Source organism: Hesperophylax consimilis, chromosome 6 (assembly GCF_061612785.1).
Source record: "Hesperophylax consimilis isolate HC1 chromosome 6, BYU_Hcon_1.0, whole genome shotgun sequence".
Taxonomy (NCBI): domain Eukaryota; kingdom Metazoa; phylum Arthropoda; class Insecta; order Trichoptera; family Limnephilidae; genus Hesperophylax; species Hesperophylax consimilis.
Window position 1 is genome coordinate 31,938,353 of NC_142841.1, and position 20,114 is coordinate 31,958,466.

A 20,114-nucleotide genomic window follows, 5' to 3' on the forward strand; every position below is an offset into this window, starting at 1 on the left:
TGGCAATTCTGTACGATTGTGTTCGTTCTGCGTGAACTACCGGCCTTTATGGATGCACTTTCATGGTTGTGTCCACATGACGAAAATGGCCAGTAAATAACATAAATTATCAACGAAATTAATGAATTAACTCTGTTTTTTTATTTTTTATATTAACTCCACACAGGAGGCCCTGAAGAAAATAATTTCCCTCAGGGCCTATGTCATCTTTGGGGATGCTGTGTGGAGGGTCTTTTTGTGGAGAGGAAGGAGTGAACATGGGTCTTGAAGAGTCCCATGTTGTAGGAGGGAGGAAACACAGAGGCCGGCAGTTCGTTCCACAGCCGAGCTGTTGAACTTAAGAACGAATCGTAGAAGCGACCCGTTCTCATGTGACAAGTGTCAACTGTGTACAAATGTTGGGCGCGCGTTTGGCGTGTATCCCGACTACGCACCGGTGCCGAAGGGATCAATGACGCTAGTTCCTCAGAGCATCTTCCATTGTAATACCGATAGAACAAGGACAGCATACCTACCTGACGCCTGTGCTCTAAAGATTGCAGTCCGTCTGTTAAGATTGGGGAATCTATCAAACGGACCGCCCGTTTTTGCACAGAGTCTAGGGTTTTTTTCAGATATTTAGGGGCTCCGGACCAGAGATGGCTGTCAAATTCGGGAGGTTTCAAAAGTTTGGGAGCCGTTAATGGGAACGCCGCCCCGGGAACTATTTATTGGATAACCAACACCTCTGTAGGTCACCTCAAGTGGTTCGCCACGTTTGGTGACTTAGTGGGGTGCCCGGGTTCATGGGGATAGGTCTTGGCAGCGGATACGTTTGCCCATCAGCAGCGTGGCAGGACGTATAAGACTGGTTGAGAGAGACTTTTTGACTCCTCCAGTAGGACTCTCGGAACATAGCCTTGCACCGCATTGGGAGGATTCGTAGGTCCGTCACTCCTGGATACACTATCCTCAGAACTTCCTATCTTTTCCTTCCTAAAAATATCCTCCACCAAGCTTCTCCAAAGATGGCATAGTTCTGATTGAACCAATTATATGCACCCATGAACATATAGTACTTACTGTAGATAACATGCAACGTTAACCACTCTTAATCACATGCATCGTATTGATGTTGCATTCAAGTAAAAATCTAGTATTTGTAGTGTATAAAATAATATGTTAAATCGGGTGTTTTCATTCACGGTGGTTTTAGACGTTTTTTCATACCTACGTATATCCTCGCTCTAAACTTCATTTTGTTCCAACCCATTAGGTGTGGAATATAATTTAAGAACCCATAATGTTGATATTACCCAACGGTTTTCCCTTTGATGGTCTTCTAAGGTTAAGAGTATAATTTCACATATCGTTGACGCTGTAATCTCGCCATCAGACACCCAAAGGAATAACTTGTTTACGTTATGCTCTGATTTAATGAAAAACCTCGAGAAGCCTTAAACGTCCCTTACGGGCAACGACTCTACTTGGATAGGTACACTCAGCAAAATGGTTGGTTATTAAGGCAGCTTTTACGCTGGCAAAACACATCTCGGCATAAAGGAAAGTTACGATGGACAGAACTTTCACGAGCTTTAAAAAATCATGTTCGCATCAATTCTTAACAAGCTCTTTTTCAAAGGCATGGTTTCTCTGAATACCCAAAACAGAAATTCTAAAATAACTAATAATTTTCTTATCACAATCATATTTAATTATTTTGTTGGGAGTGACAACAATGAGAATTTTTTTGTCTTTGCAAGTTGAAAGATGAGTGCTTCGAGTTGAAAGAATTGATGATTAATTGTGAATGTTTGTACTGCGTAGTGTCTGAAGTGAATTGTGAAAATTCTTATAGAATAATAAGCGCCATAACTTCAGGTAGGTAGATGCATAGTATTAATTTATAAAAACAGATCTGCAGAGATTTAAATACTGTAAACGTGCTGTGAAGGCAAGATACGAAAATATTTAAGACTACCTAAAGCACCCTGCGTTGCCCGAGCTTTAATCTGCCTGAAGGGGTATTTTTCATAATCTCATGGCAGAGTCCTTTTTCTTGTTTTGAAGGTCTAGTGAGCAAATTTTTATGAATCTCGGAACAATGCTGTTGATTTGTATAAAAAAATAAACACACCCATAGATACTTTTTTATTTTAGTATTTAGATAATACTTACCCTGTACGGATTTGCCGAAGTCGGTTGGCATTTTGTTTTAAGTGGTTAAACAAAGTTTAACATTGAACAAATAATTCCTGGAAGTGTGAGGATTGGTTAATATGGTCAAGAAAGACTTTCGATTTTCAAAAATTTTGCAATTTCAACTGAAGAAAGGAAAAGAAAGTATTTCCTCGTGCACACGAACACGCTTACAATGCATTTCCAACAGTTTATCGCGTCAGTGGTTTCGTATTACAATGTTCCAATTTAAATAAATCATTACAACTATTGTTTGCATTCCCCAATACAACGTTTAAATAGGCTTGTGAACAAATATTAAAATATTATTTTTTATTAATAAAATAAAGCAGTTTTATGTAAAATCGTATTTACATGGGTTTTTACATATTAAGATATTCGAATACCACTCTTCCATAGAAGCGTTAGCTTGTATTTGGAAGAGGAGTGTACATTACTATGTTGTAGTTATATATAAGTAATTAATAATATCATAGGTAAATAAATGTTATAAATGTATTTGACAACAATTTGAACTTCAGACGACACGGCTTGCAATATGTGCAAACTGTTTCTGCCGAGAATAAATTATTGTTAACAAAAATTTTACAAGTTTTTATTAATATTATCACTGATTCCGATGATATTGGCCGATTATTTATGTTTATGTAAATTATCTAATATTATTTTCACTCTTATATATTATATGATGTTACCTGTTGGAGCGTGTAAATAGCCCCAACAAAGACGGGCTTTATTCCTAAAGAAAGTATAACTGACAAATAATTCTCACCTCAGTGATTATTGTCAAGAATTGCCTTTAAGTATAATAAAAACGTGTACTAACCTGTTATAGATCCCTTCCTGCAATCGTAAGGTTTCGTCTGGCCTATGCAATATGCGCAGCTGATTCTCTATCAGGTGGCACGTTAATCAATTTGTGAGGAGAAGAAAATTATTCAAACTTTTACTTGTCAACAACAAATGACGATAGACACCAAAAAACACAATGACAAGTAGTTCTATTTTTAAAGCATAGACTAAAACCATTTGCCATGCATTCGGGTTAGTAATTACCAGATAAGTGCACAGTATAAATACATACAAGCATGAAACACAATCTGTGAGGTACCTATTTAAAATATTAGGTAATTATAAACTAACCGCAACAAAATTAAAATATATATTGGTGCTTAATCATTACCTACAGTTCATCTTTATAATTTTCTAAAAAAGATCTACTGCGTTGTATGTAAAAGCTCTTTGGGCGTTTAAATGTAAGTTACTAATGTACAAAATAATTTTCTTATAATCTTTAATTTTACTGCCTTAAATCGTAATAATGCTATAAACATAACAACGTATTTTGTTTTCTGGAACACTTTATTGGATTATTGAAAATATATGTTAATATAAGTCGTAATGAAAGTAGGTTGTGGAGAAAGGTGACCTCATCTGGAAGAAATCTCCGAAAGTAACAAAGCCTTTTATTACAGTTTTTATGGAAAATAATCCAACTTTGTAACTCGGGTTTTATGTTTTTACCTCTTATCCGGTTTTCGGAAGATAAAATTTCTGCTTCATATTATTTTTCACGTATAATCTGTGTTGAGGAAATATTTACGGGAATTTTATCGTTTACTTAACATTCGAGTGTTAGTAATGCTCTCATACATCGATTTATTTTCTCAATTTTAATTTTATTGAAGGTGAATCAGTTTATTGCTGAAATAGCGATATTCTAATATATGTTTTTCTAAATAAATAAATATTATAAACAATATTACAAATATTTTTCGGAATTCCTTGGACCAAAATTTACTGCCTAAATACTTAAGAGATATAAAGTTTACACTTTTTCAATATTCTAAAGGCGCCTTTATTGCAAATACGTTGACATCACTTGCAATTTGAATTTTATTTTTATGTGATACCTAACAAGCCTTTCTATGTCGGAAGGTAGTTGAATTATATAAATACGTTTTGAAACTGATGATTTGCGATTAACTGATGAGTATTGAATGTAGTACTGAGGTGTTATATCTCCTTGGCCGAGCAGTTGTCATCCTTAACACCGGAACCAGAGGTCGCGTGTTCGAAACCCGACTTGTGTAAATGAATGTGATTGTGTTATAATTCAAAAATATTTAAAAAATATATGTTGACACACTCATATACTAGATGATCCAGTGCCGGCCTCGTGAAAAAGTCAATAAAGAATCGATATTTGTTGATTGAAATGACATTACCCGATAGTGACTTGATGTAAATGGCCACGTGCTTTTTAATCTTCACAGCTTCACAATTTTTCCATACTGGCTATGAACAGTTTTGACTCTTTTTTGGTATTTGATATTGAGATAATTTTCCACTCAGGAAAGAGGTGTAAACCTCTTTTTATAATAAAATAATTAATTAATTATAATAATATAATCTTATCGAGAGATAAGATCCACGCAATTTGCGTAAATCAATATTGTAACCTGCATATTGGCTAAGAAGAAGTGTTTGAAGCAGATCCTGAAATAGTCTTATTTTATTCAATTCATTAATACTCGCTCAAAAAACCAATCACTCTTGTTATCACTTCAGTCCAACATAATATATTTTCTATTTGCTCTAGTAAATTTATTTGTCTGAGCAAACCAAAAAAACCCTTTTCCTTCCTAAAAAATCTTTCAGAATTCTTCGCGTCGGTTCAGATAAAAGATGGCAATTTGACTTCAGAATATAGTAAAGGAAACGGGGTTTTGCCTGTGATAACGAAACCTTTTCTGGAAAGTTTCAAGAGAAGAGAAGCCCTTTAGAGAAAGCTTTTTTATTTACATCTCCGGATGCGAACGGGAGTCAGATTCGTCTTGGTATTACCTCATTTTGTATGCATCCTTTTTAATGTTTTCTTGCAAGCCATGAATAATATGTTTTATTTCAGTTTGCCAAGACATGACGTAGCAATCAGTTTAATTATTTAATCTTGGAATTATATTCTATGCTAGCGTAGATAAAAATCGCGGGATAGTGATATAGGATCTAAACGTATTCCACTACAATTACACGAGTAGCTAGTAATATTATAATAATAATTAAAAATTGAGAGAAGACTCAACATGGCATCTTCTCTAATATTTTTAACAGTTAGATGGTTATGTATGTCGGAGCTCCTGTTTAGTTGAGCAAGATGTAACTAGCATTTTCCCAGAACTGGCCAACTTGAATACACCTTACCCGATGAACCCGGGCACCCCTGCTAAATTACCAAACGTAGCGAACCACTTGAGGTGACCTATGGCAGAGGTGTTGGTTATCCAATCCGGTACCCAAAACCGCCTCCCAAATTTTAAATGGTGGTCTTACACCAGGACGATACTGAACTACTCTGGAATGTGTAAATTGTGAATTTAATAAACATTGTTCATTTAATTAAACTATCGCACAATAAATAAAGACGATCTCCCGGAGTTAAATTAATTTTCTATATCATCTGAAGTCTTAAATATCTCCGTAAATATACATATTTATCTGTCGTTGTGTCGTTGAAGTCAGGTCGTTTTCACCTGAAAAGAAAAAATTTCAAAGAAAATTTGTTCCTGCGAAAAGTTTAAGCATGCAAACCCGTTTACTGCCGTCTCTTGCCAGGCAAGGATTTTTATTTTCCCTGTACGAGAAGTGAGTGGCATCTTTCATCATACTTTAATGTTTTATTAAATCCATGAAGCATCTTTACCGAGCTCTCCGCCGCGCCAGGATGCTGGGATTATAAAGGATCACTTTGTCTTCAGACAGGAGACGACGCGACGGAACGGTAGGAAGCTCGGCATTATTTAGCTGGAACATTTCCAGAGAAACGGAAATAACTGAACAAATTTCACTAGTACTAATTCAAATAAACCTGTTCGTTTGAATGCGAAAGCATCTTTTCGCGTTGCACTTTGTGTCTTAATTTTAAAAGATAGATTCATGCTTTCAGACGAGTTGACTTATTTTTAACAGGTGTTGAATTCAAAACGTTTCCCACAATAAATTCAAATCTATATAAACCTACCTGCTCTCTACTTATCGTTAAAACTAATGTAAAATATTTCGGTTTAATTATACATGCATTATGTGCAATTTTAAATCAATGCAACAGTAGAAAGGTTAAGAAAATAGTGCTATTACATTTTTATTTATTTTAAATATCGGACAGTTAAAAATCATATTTCCTCATAAAAATATGGTTGTTAGGATAATTTTAAGAAGTCTGCACTGCACTGCAAATTATTTATAAAACATAACCCTTTTACAAATTGACAAAGATTGTTTCACCAATGAAAACTTCACGCTTTTCTCGAACAGCGAAATATCAAATAATGTTGTTGGCTCTATAATTATCCCATGCTGTAAAACTATAACAGTCCAGCAGTGTACAAATATTTTGATATTGAAATGATTTAACTACCCGTTAATATAAGATTGAAAAAAAATTATACAAAATTCAAAAGTACAATAAAAAACTCTTTCAAAGATATATTGATAGCTTTTCCGACGGAGAGTATGTAGCGACTTTGTCTACCGACTGTCGGAATCATATTCTGACCGTGCTCACAAATATCGCTATCTGACTACAGATGACGGATTTTGTCAATATCGTATTGACATAGGGCTTTATCGATCGTCCGTTCCAGACCTCCAGATGCGATATTATTTTCTTCTTTCAATGTTCATTTTTAGATATTTTAATTCCACGTGATGCGATAATTGCCAATAAACCATGTATAACACGTTGCGGACCCTATATGACACCAGCCGTGCTAAATGAACCGAACATTTTGGTTTATGTGTGCGTTATCATGGGTTTAACGTACACTTGTCCTGTGAAACTGAGACGTTACGTGTGGTGTCAATTCCCTTTGATATATAAATTAAATGTTAGTACTCAAAGTGGTATAATATCTAATTAATTGATCCTGACGTGTTTTAGAGAGAGTTACGACTAATGTATGCTTTAATATTTTTCTAGTAGTTTTATTTTAACAGTCAAGTCATAACGTCATAACCAGAAACGATTTTCTATAAAGTGCATTTGTGCTTGGATTTCCATTAAAAAAGATAATAAAATAAGATAACCCTTAGTATATTATTATTTCACCATAATAAACAGCGCGTTTGTTAAAAAAATCAACCCGTCCAAATTATACTGCCTACGAGCGAGTCTGAATTGAATCCCATTTGTGCGTTATGGAAGTCAGCACCTATGGGACTTTCGAAATAGTTTATCGAAAACAACTAATGGCGCCAGAGTGGTAGACGTGCAAACTTTGGGTTCGTACTAGGTCACAGTGTGTACAGCTATTATGAGATATTTTAGCATCAAATTTGTACGGAATGGTATTATGAAAGAATCAACTTGAACCAGAAGGCTTTTTTGTGTATGTTCATATAAAAAAATATACAGTATGAATTGTGATCCTAGTTTTTTTTGTTATTTGTTTTTGGGGTGTTATGCCGTGTTGCGCTAACTCCTTCTTTAGCCAACGTTTCGGACAGCATTGCAGTGTCCATCATCAAGGCAGATGTGTTATTTATGTATTGTGATCCTAGTATTTAAAATCATTTTTTAAACCGATACGATATTATATACTTTATCTACCGACGATTTAATGACTTGCCGAATTATATTTTGTTGTTAGGTCACTTATCTCTGGTGCAACGATGTTATGACATACCTTTGGATCGATGGAACAAATATTTGTAATATCGCAAAGACCAACATAGGATTTTTCTCCCTCTTTTAATCTTCGATTGAACTCTCAATGAGATATGCAACGAACCACACTGGTCATAACAACAGCGTTATGTAATGATATGGATGTGTGTTATGTGATGTATGAATTTAAATGTAGCGAAAAGTGTGTCCAATGTCAAACTTTCATGATGGCCCATTGTTTTATAGAGTATTATGCGGAAAAATGTGTAGTGGTTAGGTACTAAATGAGTTATAAAATTCTCGCCCGGTATTCCATATGCCAACAACTCGTATTAAATTTCATAATCAGCGAAATATTCTAGACAATACACAAAGGGTTTATATTTAGTTAATTCAAAAATAATACTTCAAACAAAAATGATTTCATAAGATTTCTTTCTGAAATACTCTTTTTTAGAAAATATCTCCCCGTAGCCATGTAGAAATTCGTCCAATTTAATTAATATTTATTCAAACTTTTAAGACTTCTCTTCCATTATTTTTTTTAAATCACGTGGGTAGCTAATATTCGTTGATTTTGTAATATTTGTGCACATTTATTTTGATTAGAAATAATATTGCGTTATATAAGGGATCTGACGAAAATTAAGAACAACCTGGTCATCTAGTCATCTAACGAAGTTAAAACTTTTTCAAATTTTTTGTCTATTCTGTTAAATAGTCCGTAAGTGAACTTAACAAGAGAATCTTCCACCCGGGGACAACACAAGTTCTCTGTCGTATAATCGTAATCGTGCTATCGAATAAACTTAATGTTATAATCGTAATCGTGCTATCGAATAAACTTAATGTTATAATCGTAATCGTGTAATCGTAATCATGTAATGGTCATAATATATATAATCGTGAAATCATTATCACAATTGTTTTTTTTTTTTATGTGACACCTCACAAGAGTGTCCCTGCCTGTGCAGTGTACAGACAGGGGAACTATGTCACCACCCGGTTGGGCGGCGTTGTGAGGCGGAATAAGGTAGAGGCTGTAGGAAGGGATTTGTTAATGCGGGCCTTGAAGAGGCTCGGATTATAGGAGGGAGGAAAAACAGATGCCGGTAGCTCGTTCCACATACGAGCCGACTTACACAAAAACGAGTCGTAAAAACGACCCGTTCTCATGAAGCCAACGTCAACCGTGAACGGGTGTTCATTTCGTGTCCGTCGAGTTTCACGCACGTGCACCGGTGCATCAGGAATCAATGCTGCTAGCTCCTTGGAGCAGGCTCCATTTAAATACCTGTAGAACAGACATAGCATGCCCACATTGCGTCTATGCATTAGAGAAGGCAATCGGTCTGTTAACAACGGATTGTCAATCAGACGGATCGCTCTCCTTTGCACAGATTCAAGCAGGTTTATTAAGTATTTTTGAGACACACAAGTTTGATCGAAATCTGATGAGAATCATAAAATCATAAGCTCCTTCTGCAATAGATAATGTTTCTATCTAAATTTACCCCATTTAAAACTTTTCATGTTCAAATCTTACTCAAGGGTACTATCTAGTCTAGAGTGCACAGAGTGCACGAGTCTATCGCTATCCTTTTCATTTTCAAGAACAAATAGCATGCGCACTCTCTTTGTTTTAATGGACGGACAGCTGCTATGCTTTGTCCTCTTCTATCGCATGGGATGGTTGGTTGGGACCTCTCAGTCGCACACGAAAATTCGCGGCAAGTTTACAAAAAGTTTTAGTTTTCAAAATTCGACAACCGGAATTCGGGACTGATTTTTAGCAGGCAACCTTATACCATCGTGTTCATAATGAAATAATCTTTAATTTCATATAATTTTTATTCAATAATCAGACCGGTGCAAAATGCTTTTTCGATTTACCTGTTTATACATGGCAACCTGAGAGTTGTGACCGGAAAAGAGTAGGCAACCTAACGTTTGCATATTCTATGGGTTTCATACTTTTGATTGGTATAGAATTTGTATAATAATCCAACCGGTGAAACGTTTAAAAAATTATTTTTTTTAATTATTAATTAATCATACCCTGGACTAAAATTTGCTAGGCAACCGATATGCAATATATTTATTGACATATTAAATTAAATATAAAATACGTTTCATCAAATAAACATCTCGGTGACGGTCGTTCTTTAAGGATCTTAGACTATTAAAAAATATATATTGTTGGAAAAGATATGTTGATAATATTTTCTGCATTTGGTTAGGAACAGATCTATGACATGTTCTAAATCTTACTCACCTTACTCTTAACTTACTCTTACTTACAGTACCTACTTCCTTCCTACGTCAAGCAAAATTGAAAGTAGTCGGGTGACGGGTAATCGGATTCCAGGTTCCGAATGACCTGGTAAAGCGGCCGGTGGCGCTCCCGTAAAACCCGCTCAAAGAGCGGGTTTTCATGACCCCAAATAAAATTGGGTCATGGGCAACCCAGGTCATGTAAAACGATCGATTGACCCAGTTCTACTGTTAACATACTGTTTTAAGAAACCGTATTGTACCTACCACCTTACTTCCTTTCAATTTGAAACGAAATCACTAAAATCATGTAAGCGTTTAAAGAAATATTGAACCAGTTCCAAGTATATTATAATATGGCGTCCATGAATTCCGACAGGCATTTTTAGGTAAGATTTCAGTTCGAAAACTCATTCAATATAAAAGGAAATATCAAATCCCTCTCTGAAAGCTTCACTCACGATTGATTCCGCACGTTTTCCCCTGAAAGTTTGTAGTTCACTGGTTTCATTAATCCCTTCGCCACTGGTGACCAACAAAACGTATGCCGAACATGTGTACGCGGTAGAGAACGGATCGTTATTTCGAATTTTTCGATTTTAGCGTAATTTACAGTTTGTAAATTCTATTCCGCATCGTTTGTGGGGGTGCTAACATTCAGCGTGTTTTGGTGATGTATATTAAATTTCATAGACAAATTATTACTAAAATGCCTTGAAATTGTCCTGAATAACATGTTACGTACGTTACAAGCCGTAATATGAAACATATGAAACATATTACGGCTTAGAAAATTAAGTTCATATAGATCAATATGCCCTGATTTTGAATATATAAGTTTTATTATGTATTGTAGTACGTCGAATTTATAAATCGTTATTTTAAAACCAATAAAGCCACATAAAAATAAAACACACCGTTTGGTTGGTATGACTGATTCTGCTGATTCTAACACTTCTGACATCACCAACCTCGTGAGTGAGTAATATATCTATGGTCTATAATTTATTTTTCTTTTGCAGTAATTCAGGTTCTTAAACACCGGTAAACTGTTCAAAATTATGTGCAGTCATGGATGAATTTTTGCACTTTGGTTCAAAACAATAACATTACTGACGAGATGCTAACATTTAACCTAGTGTTTTTTAATGTTAAAAGCGGGTAATCTTAAGAATAAAAAAACATCTCGACTTCCGTACAAAGTACAGAACCGGTAGAAAAAAAAGGCTTTTTGAAAGTGGTGACACGTTACGTCCATATATTTGGTGCGAAAAACTAAAGCTTTGAAAATTAATCTAACTATTAAAACTAACCATATCAAGAATAACATAGAAGGTCGTTGTAGTCATTATTGATGAAAAGGGATTTTATTTCCTTATTGTGAATGATTTTTTTTTAAATTCCGGATTAACAAGTATATTTTTCAATAATTACTACACTTTATACTTTGCACCATTTGACCATTCAACCAATGCCCTAAACATTTTCGAAATCCATTAATAGTAGACTCGATTTCTTCAAACTACAATTTACACTTACACCATTCAAACCCACAAATTTAAAAAAAAATAATCTGAACTATTCTTTACACCATTATAACCATCAAATTTAACATTTTCATAATATTCTCAGTAGACTTATTTTCCTCAAACTATACCATTAAAACCCAAACACTTAAAAATTTCAAAACATATAACTGAAACACTGCATAAAACTCTTCACCAATTGGGGTCAATATGGACCGATACTTGTAATAGTTTTCCAAACGAAATATGTATGAAATGGTATACAAAGGTATTGGGTATTTGAGTAAGCTAAAGTGGATAATGGGTCGATCATATGTGATTAAACGGAACGGCGAATTGATACATCCAATAAATAATCAGGCGGGTTGGAATATGTGATTAACACGATTTATTTATACAGTGCCGCCAGTTACCTCAGGAACCCTGAGTTAGTTAGGTTAAGTTGGAAATTAGAAATGAACAGTCGAAATGAATGGAAATTGGAAATTGGAACGAATCGATATATTTGTTACGCTTAGTCTTTTGGGAATACCATAACTTTATTTTTGGTCACAAATGACTAATGTTACGAGAGAACAAATTCTTTAATAATACTACGTAAAAAAATGTACTTCTGTATTCAAAACTACCTTACCTAACATAAACAAGCCTCAAATAGTTAAATATCGTAGCGCAATATTTATAACATAGGTTGAAGAGTCAATATTGAAGAATCAGACTAAACTCAGTTTAATTTAATCAAAATAATTAAGGTGCCGTTATCACGGTAAGGAGAAACTAGGTATTCATTATTTAGGTACCTACGAGTATGTTATTATATATATATATATATATATATATATATATAGTCGTCATTATATCAATGTTATTCAACGCAATCAAATTCGGGCTGTTGCCAATGGCTTCGAACTGTTGTCAACGGAAGTGGTGCCACCTGTATTAATTTTTTTTAATGTTTTTCTATTCAAAATATTTTCCTATGATCTTTTTGAAGCTTGTGTCAAAAATTTATGTCACAATCACATTAACAGAAGACGCTGTTCGCGATATAATTGTGCTAGCAGCGACAACGGGTTTTATTAGCTTTTATATAATTGTTTTATTAAGCTGAGGTTTATTTATTACATTCGTCATATTTGGTAATTGGTGGTGTTTCAATAATATCCATGATGCTGCTAATTAATACACAATGTTTTCTTCGGGGAATACACGCGATACTGACAAGGTGGGTTCCAATTACTTTGAAAGCATAGAAATTCGGTTTAAAAGATGATAATCCTTTTTACTGGTGATATAGTTTCGTCACTTCAATGACTATTTCGTCGTATTTGGGTTGAAACATCTAATATATATTTTTAATGATATGCTGCAAAGTGCATTCTTCCTATAAAGAATAAATAATACGAGAATATTTTTAATTAAATTTAGTACATGAACGTTTACAGAAAAACACGTTTTTTAATACATACAGAACTCATAGTAGGAAATTGAAATCGGTTACATGTAAAAAAGCATCTTCAACATACTTCGTTTATACATTGTGTACTTTTTCTCATTTTTCTAAACAGTGTACAATTCTACCTTCTTTTTAACTTTTCTAAAAAATATTTATTCAATTGAACACTTTTCTTATCTTTCTATATAAGATTATGATTTTTTTGTAAATTTTATTTGACTTTAAATTAATATTTATAAAAAATTATTTATTTGCTAATAATATGTGAGAAACACCAGGGTCTCGTGTCATTTTTATGCACGGCTGCTTCACTTACGCCGTCAAGATTCTGGATTTATTTTTGGGTATTTCCTTTGGGTCTTAAATTCGAAATAAAACATATATATATTTTTTTTCAATAATCAGAAATGAGCTGACTATACCAAACGCAGTCACTAAAACTAAATTATTTGATCATTCTCTCAATAAATTGAACTATTTTACGACCCGTAAAATTCCAAATATTTTACTTTAATTTTTGTTTAGCAGTGTTTTTGTTTCTGTTTAATATACGTGTGTTTATTATAACCTAAAAGCGTCTTTAATTGAACCAGTTTTTTACAAAATGATAATGAGCAAAAACGTGTTAATCAAAGTGGGAGGAAATTTTTATCTTGAAAGGAATGAGGGAGTAACCAGAAGCAGTGATTGAAACGTGCTTTCTTATTGTTGTATACTAAAATTAAATGAAACGTCGTTATGTAATTGTGGGCTATTTAATTTCACAATATCACGCTCCGTTTCCGAATAGCTTTTGCTCTCCTCGCCTCGCAAGTTGCCACAGTTGCGCCGCTGCAAGTTTCACAGCAGAACACTTATCACATTAACCGCACTCAGATATGACATAATTCAGTTCCAGCATCTCTCTAGTAATTAATATGGATCTACCTTAGTTACCTAACCACAACAAATCGAGGTATATATTACATAATGCGCAGGCTAAGAAATTAATTATTAAACCAAGGGGTTTCGTAATCACATCGATTTGAATTAAGTTAATCTCATCAAGTACCAATGAATTCTCGTTGAAATTCACGTTAACAAGTTGATTAATTAACACATTGTGGTTGTTATTACGGGTAGTTACCTACCTCCGGTGAAACAATCGTACAGAAACTGAATTTTACGAAGAAGATCGCATGTCAATAGAGCTGATTAGCTAAGGTTGTAATTGCCTAGAGGCATTGAAGCCTTCGATAAGGTTCCCGTTAAGGGTCGGAGGTTGCCGGAGCGGTAACACAAACATGTTACAACTCCCCTTAGTTTCAAAACGGAGAACAAGCATTATATTAGATTAACGTAGATAGTTTGGAATTCGTGGAATATTTCGGAAGATATTTGACAGGATTGCAGATTGTTTTGCTTGAAAATTATTTCAATTCTATTTGATGCAGTCAAGATCAATATGCAAAAATGTGACATGGTCGTACTGAAAGAGAACAACATCCCTCCTTGGAGACTCAGAGGCTTGAGTCCTTCAATCAATCCTGGTACAGACAGAAGGAATGAAAAATGAATTAGAAGGAGTTGTTTTAAATGGTGAAATAAGTTTTATTTTAAGAAAAAAGAACATGGGAGAAAGATAACACAGAAATGGACATTGCATGAAAAAAAATATATATAATGCTATAGATTTGACATGATCGCAATAAAAGTCATGCCTGTGTTCACTATACATGCCATTCCTTGTATCAACCTCACAATGGAAGACCTTAAGTTTTACACATGGCGTAAGTCATCGTTCAGGATTATTTGTAAGGTATTTTTATGGAGAGGAAAGAGTGAAGGTCTTAAATAAATTCATATTTTTGAAGAGTAACGAGACATTAAAAAATGATTTATTGTTTTCTGACAGCTATTTCTATATAAAGATTTATTCAATTCAAATGATTGATTTATTTCAAATGTCACAGAAGCTTAAAATTAATACTTTTCTCCTCAAATATGCATTTATTTTCTGTTTTAGGAGTGACGAAGAAGAAGCACGACCGAGGTGGTGTTAAATAAAAGAGAAGACGTTATTTCTGTAAGTATTTTTCATAATTTAAAATCTGACAATTTTTTCTGTTTGTGATTGTCATTACAGAAACTAAGACCATTTGTATGAAGTTTTGCTACCTGTGTATTATGGGCAAGGATAAATGGTCAACATAATCTTGATATTTTAGTCAGCTCTAAAATGTTTTCTGCCGGCAAATATAGTCAGTTGAGTAGCCACTACAAGTAGAACAAGATTCAGCAGAAAATAATGTCAACTCCGAACATAACTTAACCTAATAGCCTAAACTTACCCAACCACGTATTGCCTAATATTTTTTCACTGCAGACAAAAACAAAGTTATGATGTCTAAATGATTTAATAGATGATTTTTCTTGCTCACCCAATATTTACATGGCGAATCATATAACTTCTTCTCTTTATCATAACTATTCGCTCTTATTTAATACCTATTTTATTGTAAAATTGACTAAGTTCTTTGTAGCTGTATTTTATGAAGTGAGTTGGGTAATAATATGATAAGCCTTTAAATAATGTTGGTTCTGGTGGACCTCTTATCATTAATAACCATGGATTAGACTTATTAGACCAGCGCGGCGCGTCGTAAAGATTGTCAGGAGTCAGGAGCAGTGCTGGAGCAAGATTTTTCGAAGGGCCAAAGTTGGCTTTTTTCCCTTAGATTATTTGCCGCGACTGCCCTTTATTCCCACCTGGATTCGGCTGTGATCTTGTGATGTTTTGAATATCCACAAAAATAAACGATAAATAATAAACGAACGTGCTCTAAAAATTTTTTTTTTGTCTAGACTAGCAACATGGGATAGATTATAGGCCTTGAGTAAACAGATTCCCACGGGAAAGGGGAGATCGGAGGGCAGTCGAGTCTTGAACTTGGGTACGTCGACAGCTCCGAGAATTCAATACAAATCAGAAGTGTTGTGTGAGATTACAGTTAATTAGTGAATTCAGATGGTGTTAGAAAGCTTTGTTGGTTTTTGAATTAAAGTGAAAGATTATTGAACCGGTGTTTGTGTGAAGTGAAAGTGGTTCGACTCAGTGAGAATACAATTAATAATAATGACAATAATAATAATTGGATAATTTGTAGAGCGCCGTTTTGTGAAAAATCACCCCAGGGGCGCTAAGGGTTGGGCGATCGCGATTATAATATAAAATGTGTTAAATTAAACGTGATTTCGTAAATATGTAGTTCAAACTAAGTGACTTGTCTTAAAAACATGGAAATGATAAAAATAATGATTGCGTTTTTAAAACAGAGTGAACATATAAAGGCAGGAAGTGTTTAATCGGGCTAGGTTATTGATTTGGCGAGATGGCATTCTATCCACGGAGACCGAAAACCAGAGAATCAAATAGATTATTAACTGTGGGTTCGAATCCTGACAGATTAGGGAGGTACAATTTTATTTACAGGAATATTTAATTACCCTTTTATAAGCGTAGGGAGGAGGTCGAAAATTAAAGTGATTTAGCTATATAGTGTAACCAGGTAAGCTTCACGCTGAGAATGAGAGGTGACTAACTGGGTGAGTTTTTTATATTATTTATTAAATTCCAGAGGACCCCTTTTAAAAGACGGATACAACCGAGGTACAGGAACTAAGTTTACGACACCTGCCGCCCAAATAATGTTATCATTAAAAGGAATACCCTAGACGGATTGTCAATCAGCTGTGAGTGAGAGACAGGCCAATGACCTTTTCATATATAGGCTGAGAGGCGCGGTGTACAGTCAGTCAAAGGGGAAGTTTTGCTAGCGTATGACCTCCCGAATTGAAAGCGATCGGATGCAACCAGACGGAACAAAATGAAAACTTTTCTTCTGTTATTTGACTTTCTAATTTAATACTTTTCATCTATTGTTTGACTTTCTAAGTTACGAATTGGGATGCACAAAAACATATCTAGAGGCAAAAGAGGGAGATGGTAATCTCCGAAATAAAGCTACCAACCGAACAACTTTTCTCAACAGGTACCTTTCGAGAGGTAGGCAGCCTCTTTAAATTAAATGCAAAAATCAAACCAATTATTCGTTTATACCTACCTGAGAGGATAGGTATCCAGTAGAAGTTACCCATACCTAATACACGAGGATGCTAGTAACCTCATAAAATAATTACTAGAACCAAATATTAAAATACAGACAGTCCTCATCCTAAATTTGGCATCTCGAGTAGACCTTACATATATCTCACATGATAATTGGCTGAATGGGTAGGCACACAACCTATCGCTAAAAAGCAGGCTAAATTTCGACAAGATTGTCGTGTGTTATCTGTGTTATTGACCTAGAAAGGGATGTAAATCCCCGACGACGAGGGAGTTACAACGTTTTCTAGAGGTGGCACGTAACTTAGGACCTTACGTGTCACATTTTCGTGACTAGATTCGTGACAAGGGATGTCATGGCTTTCCCCTTCTACACTCAGTAAAGTAGATTTCCTGGAGGTGTTTGAGGTTGGGGCAATTCTGAAATTGGTGATGAGACCTGGTTTTCTTTATTCTGGCGTGACGGTTGCCGATTTGGAACAAGGGGAGACCCGGCCGGTTGTGATATCCAGACACGCAGATATCGATCGCCTTGCTCAAATTATCATCCATCGGTTTTGTTTGGTAAAGAGGAGGAGCCAATCTTAGCTTGAAAAAGAAATTCATTCCCTTTCCTCTCCTTCCCCTCCCAAAATATATACATGGATGGCGCCGACAACTAACACCATAAATTTATCGTATGTATATCACATATATAAAATCTAACACTTTATTTTACTCACATAATCCTATGACAGGTAGACTCACGTAGCTAGTTTGAAGAGCAGGCGACTCAGAAAAATCAGTTTTATGAGATGGCTTTAAAACACAGCGGTAATGAATTCAACTCACTCTATCTCAAAAGAACCAAGGGATACCACACATACATAGATAACTAGGTTTCTAAACCGAGAAACAAAAAACCAACACAACGTTCGGTGAAGCCTTTTTATACTGATCCGTCACGTGAAATGAGTACGTTCAAGGTCGTACGTCACGTAGACAAACTAGGATGTACACACTTGAAGGGGTGTGTAATAAAGAGAGAGGCAAGGGATTGAAAGACGGCAGAGAGGACCTTCCTACCCCGGATATATACATAACCAAAGCCTTATGGAAAAGTTACCTATGGGACTTAAAGAAAATTTATCGTAGAAAGAAGAGAAGAAAAAGTTGAAGTAAGAAAGGGCAGATCGTTACAATCTAAACTCTAAACCAAGAGCTTATTTAATGTCAATTTATTTGGGATTTTAAGGGGAATGGATATTTCACTCTGGTATGATGAATCAGCTTTCTATTTCAAATATGATTATGAAGTAGTTGTTAGGCACATAGCAAGCTTAGCGTAGAATGATATATTTTTAAACAATTTATAAAAATTTTGAAAGAAATGTGGGTATGATAATCTGAGTATTTAGAAGTTCAAATAAATCAATTCCCTAATTCTGTATTGCTTTTGATTTTTATAAATTGCTTACCATCTTTGTTATTTGTTTTTGGGGTGTTATGCCGTGTTGCGCTAACTCCTTCTTTAGCCAACGTTTCGGACAGCATTGCAGTGTCCATCATCAGGGCAGATGTGTTATTTGTGCAAATAACACATCTGCCCTGATGATGGACACTGCAAGGCTGTCCGAAACGTTGGCTAAAGAAGGAGTTAGCGCAACACGGCATAACACCCCAAAAACAAATAACAAAAATCTTTTGGCCGTGAAAATCTTAAATCATATTTGCTTACCATCTGTAAAACCCGTTATTATTTTGTTGAAAATTGAATGTTTACACGATGATTTTCGATTGCTCGGCTGTTTGGCATTGATTAAAAATTTAATTATTTTTTTAATGTTTTTTAAACTAATGTTTATACAACAAGGTTTTATGCATAGCACAAAGGATAACAAATTATCAAAGCAATAATTAGTCGCCTGAAATATAAATATATTTCAAGCGACTAATTATTGTTTATAATAATGTGCTATATATACAGGTTTTCCAATAAGTGGTGTTATTTTGAATAGCCTGCTATTTCGGTAGATGTTACTTTTGAACTAGTCATTTTTTATCATTTGACAAGTAGAAACTACGCCATTAATAAAAATGGAACGATACACATTTCAACAACGCATTGAAATTATTAAAATTCGCTATAAAAATGGCTAAAATTTGGCAGAGACTGTTCGTAAAACTCGAACATTTTTGGGTCGTCGTCAAAGATATTAGAAGTCGTCGTGAAGCACCTTGTCGGACCGCAATACATTTTTGGGTCGTCGTCAAAGATATTAGAAGTCGTCGTGAAGCACCTTGTCGGACCGCAATACAGATACATTGGTGGAAAAATTCGAACTGTTTGGACAACTTAGTGATGTGAAGAATAAAACCCGTGCACGTCGCTCAAGAACAGCCGAAAATATTGCTGCTGTAGCCGAAAGTGTTGAAGAAAACCCAGGTTTGTCCATTCATCGTCGTTCTTTGGAATTAGGCATTCCACAATCGTCATTACACCGTATTTTGCATAAAGATTTGTGTCGTAAGGCTTATAAAATTCAGTTAACACAAGAACTCAAGGCGGCCGATCATCAACAACGTCGTGTCTTTGCTGATTGAGTCCTTGAAATGCGTGAAAATGATCCGGAATTCCATCAAAAAATCATCTTGAGTGATGAGGCCCATTTCCACCTCGGTGGCTTTGTCAACAAGGAAAATTGTCGCATTTGGGGCTCGGAGAACACAAGAGTTATTTTTATTGTTTGTTTTTGGGGTGTTATGCCGTGTTGCGCTAACTCCTTCTTTAGCTGACGTTTCGGACAGCGTTGCAGTGTCCATCATCAGGGCAGATCCTGTAGATCCGAAGATGTGTAAATTTTGGTTGTCGAGTTTGTGCTTATTTGTTTGTGGCCTGGGCCCGTCCAAGTGCAAAATGCCAACGGA

The 20,114-nt window shown here is 35.0% G+C and overlaps 1 protein-coding gene across 2 annotated transcripts in view; it reads left to right on the plus strand.

The window, feature by feature from the left end:
- Positions 1 to 20,114, plus strand: part of LOC149423202 (uncharacterized) — a 306,624-nt gene that overhangs the window by 161,931 nt on the left and 124,579 nt on the right. For both annotated transcript variants that reach the window (XM_089632914.1, XM_089632913.1), the window contains exon 2: positions 15,105 to 15,164. The gene's annotated coding sequence lies outside the window, so the exon portion shown is untranslated. The remainder of the gene's footprint in view (positions 1 to 15,104; positions 15,165 to 20,114) is intronic.